The sequence below is a fragment of the Populus euphratica genome, unplaced genomic scaffold, assembly GCF_000495115.2.
Source record: "Populus euphratica unplaced genomic scaffold, PopEup_1.0 scaffold316.1, whole genome shotgun sequence".
In the NCBI taxonomy this organism is placed as follows: domain Eukaryota; kingdom Viridiplantae; phylum Streptophyta; class Magnoliopsida; order Malpighiales; family Salicaceae; genus Populus; species Populus euphratica.
Window position 1 is genome coordinate 38607 of NW_011500204.1, and position 4486 is coordinate 43092.

Sequence of the window (4486 nt, forward strand, 5' to 3'; positions counted from 1 at the left end):
TAGTTAGTGGTGGGGTTTTTGAAATTCATGTGAGTTTTTAAAGATTAATAAAGGTAGGGTATGGGTGAATTGTGTAATTAAGTCTTTTTCAATGTTTATACTTTAATTTTATTACATTTCAGTCTCTAAATGTAAAAAGAAAAAAGAAGCAACGAGAGAGAGCATTTATTAATGATTGTTAAGGGTCTTTACATGGTGGATAAACGAGATAGATGTAACATAACGCCTTAAACAATTTAATAGCATCATTAATCATTTCATAATGAAATAACTATAAAATAAGAATTTTTTTCATTTAAATTGTTGAGGTTTTGCAAATATTTACATTTTCTTGTTTTAAAAGCAATATACTTTGCTTCTTCAAAGCAATTGACCGACTAAATAGCTAAAATAGTAAGTTAAATGAGTATTGTCAAGGCATCTTTAAACCCATTAATACAAATTTATAAATATAAAGAGTCTTGTTAAAGCATGTTTAAGAGTCTCATACTAATCACTTCCATTACCCATGAAGCAATGTCAAGAAAAGAAGGTTTGATATCATACCATACTATTATGGGTTGATCAATAAATAATAAAAATTATTTACTCATAAAAGCATGTTTAAGATCTTATATTAAAAAGGATTGTGTATTAATTAACCCTATTAAATACTAAGAACGATATCATTATGGGTTAGTGAGATGATAATAAACATATAAAAATAAGTTTAAAACTCATGTATTAAAAAAAATGTATATAAATTGACTTTATTATCTATTAAGCAATACTAGAGAGACATGATCTAATATCAAATTATAATATCTTGGGTTGATCAACAGATAATAAAAACAATTAGCATTTAAAAATATATTTAAAATCACGTATTAAAAAGAATTATATACTAATGGATTGCATTATTTGCTATGTGACATATGAACAATAGGATCCAACCATATCATCTTGGGTTGATCAATAAATGAAGAAAACAATTAATTTACAATCATATATATACATATACATATGTACATACATACATACATACATACATATATATATATATATATCCATATTCCTTGGCGATTTATATATATATGTAAAACAAATAAAAACAACATTTTTTTTTATATAAAAATTAATTTATGACTAATTTATTAACACAAACTCGTAATAAATAAGCACACATAAGATTTTTAATGTCAAGATTAAACCATTTAAAAACAACATCTACACGTAAAATATCAATTTCAAAATTTATCAACATATAAATTTTATACCAAAATCAAACCTATTACGCTTAAAGAAACCCATCACAACTACATCCTATCAAACCTATGGCCGGGTATTGATTTTGGCTTTATACCACCTTAAGAATAAATTTCTAAGTGGTATGAAGGAGAGTTTGTCACATTTTGATATGACTCCAACATTTCAGGTATTACTCAATAATCACAATAATATTCAATTAATTAAAAATCATACAAAAAATAATCAATTTTTCTATCACAAACATTCAATACTGTTTAAAATTATTTAAAAATCCATTTTGGATTGAAAATCAACCTTCTAGAATAAATGAAGTCGAGCTAAAGTTGCCGGAATAAAGGAAGGTAGCGTCGACATGTGTGGTTCACACATTGCCATGATTAGTGGCGCATGGATCAGCATTTTAATGGCTTGGGAGGCACGTGATTGACAGGATCGGGTAGCCCTCCTTCTCTTCTTTCTTTCCACGCCATCAATGTCACTAACAAGGACTTGAAATAAGAGATTCAAGCACGAGAAGTTTCAATTTGGTTTTTTTTCTCTTCCTTTCTCTGGGTTGTCGGGTCGGTTAGGCTATAGTTGTCTTGTATATTATTGCTGCTAGAGAGAAGGAGGCTTGTAGGTGGTGAGTTGGCTTGGTCGCTCTACTTGAGTGTAAAAAAGGTTGTGATAATAGAGGGTTCGATTCTGATCTACTAGGAAGAATAAAATGGTATTTTCAATTTATTCTCCCATATTTCATCTCCTTGTAAAAATTTCCATGCCTTTACCATCTTAACACCTTTTTTTCCCAACATTGTCCCTTTTCTCTTAGTTGCTTGGGGAAGAAGTCAGAAATATTCATGTTAGTCTCTTACTCTTTTTTGAACTATCATTATACTCACTAAATTTTTTTATTTAATTTTCTTTTCTTTTATAATTTTTTTCAAAATCATTTATTTTTTTGAAAATACATCAATATGAAAAAAATAAAAGAAAAGATTGAGTATTATAAAAAGGCCAAAAATTAGCTTTTTAAAATATGTTGAAAAACAGGAGGTAAAAATGAGAGTTGATAAATTAAAAAGAAAAATCGAGGTTAAATATTTGTCCAGTCATCTGTCTTTTGTTTTTCAAAAAAATATTAGCCTTTTATTTTAGTATTTAATTAGCATCAACATTTTTTTCTCAATTTATTGATTCATATATAATTTTAAAATTTATTTCATTAAGCATAAATAACATTTTTATATTTTATAATTAAAAAAATCATGATTCAATAAAATACATTAATAACATTGGTACTTTTTTCTAATGCATTAAGAATTAACTTGTAATTTTTTTTGCATAGTATGGGTTATAATACTAGTGATTAACTAAAATCTGGTTTTGCTAAGCCATCTTCAAATCTTTCTGAAAACTCATGACCCAGAAGATAATGTAAAAATAAAATATATAACTTTTAATTTTTCCATGTTTCTTCCTCCAGGTTTGTACTTACATGCTTTTCTTAATTATTTAATTTGAAGCTTCATTGATTTCATTTATTCTTTTTAAAAGCATTTCTTTCTTTTGTTTTCTCCCGAGATTATTCTTTACAGGCATTCATGGCCAATGACTTTCTTCCTGTGATGTACACTTTCTTGGGATGTTCTGCATACGTCACCATCAACTCCACATTTCAAGATGATCAATAATTGCGTCAAACATTATTGCTTGTCAAATTAAACGTTTGATATTTGGTAACTACCAAACAGGACTGATTTTTACTGGTTTATCTGTACTTGACTTGATAAAATTACAACAGAAAACCTTCATTTTTTAATGTTTTTTTGATAATGTTTTTTCAGCAATAATAAAAATTTTAATGACAAAATCAAATTTAATACATGTATTTAATAAAATAGATTAAAAATTATATGTGTCTATAAATATTAAAAAAATTATTAACATTGACTAAAAACTATGTCATCAAGCTAAGAAATATATACCTATTAAGATTGAAATATCTTCAAAAATTAAATAGTAAAAAGATAAGATTATCCTTTGATTAGTAATTACAGATGACTATGGTTAAGGGATAACAAGGATATTTCATATAATTTGACACACACACACACACACATATATATATATATACACACCAAAAAAATAGTAATAATAAATAAAATAATATAATATAATTAATTAGGTTTGTTATTATGCCTTCTTTATAAGTAATAGTGGGTATATTAGTACTTACATAATAATTTAGAGAATAAAAATAAAATAAAACCCTAGAGTAACTTACATTTTATTTTGTAGAAGATAATGTAAAAATAAAATATATAACTTTTAATTTTTCCAGGTTTGTACTTACAGGCTTTTCTTAATTATTTAATTTAAAGCTTCATTGATTTCATTTATTCTTTTTAAAAGCATTTCTTTCTTTTGTTTTCTCCCGAGATTATTCTTTACAGGCATTCATGGCCAATGGCTTTCTTCCTGTGATGTACACTTTCTTGGGATGTTCTGCATACGTCACCATCAACTCCACATTTCAAGATGATCAATAATTGCGTCAAACATTATTGCTTGTCAAATTAAACGTTTGATATTTGGTAACTACCAAACAGGACTGATTTTTACAGATTGATAGGAAGTCATTGGAAATGATTTCATATGTTTTTGGTAAATTAACTTGAAGTAAAAGTGTAAAAAAATAATAAGTTGGTAACTTTTGGCCACTATAATGTGGCATTTCAATGAGTGTTATGTTGGAATTTGGTGTCTAATTATAGTATGTTATGAGTTCTTTGATTGGATAAGTTATTTGTCCAAATCAAAATCATAAATTAAAAATTATGATAGTTGGAAATAAATCACTTGTTGTTCTGGATTTATAATAACAAAATTAATTGTTAAAGCTCACTCTTAATTAATTGGAGAGTGCAAATCACTCCAAATATTTTATGGCCCTAAAGTATAAAATGTTAAAAGATAAAATTGAAAAAAAAATATTCTTTTATGGCCCTAAAGTATAAAATGTTAAGAGATAAAATTGAAAAAATAATATAACTAAAAAAAGGGTAAATAAACCCAACTTGATCCCATTGGAATCAACATGAAAAATTTACAACTTGGTTATGTTACCATGCTTACCCCGTCGAAAGTATTGAATAAAATTATAAAACTCAATTATCAAATAATCCAAAGTTGAAGATTTTAGTCAACCTGGGTTAATCCATTAATCTTGCAACAATGGGTATATGATTGAGATAAC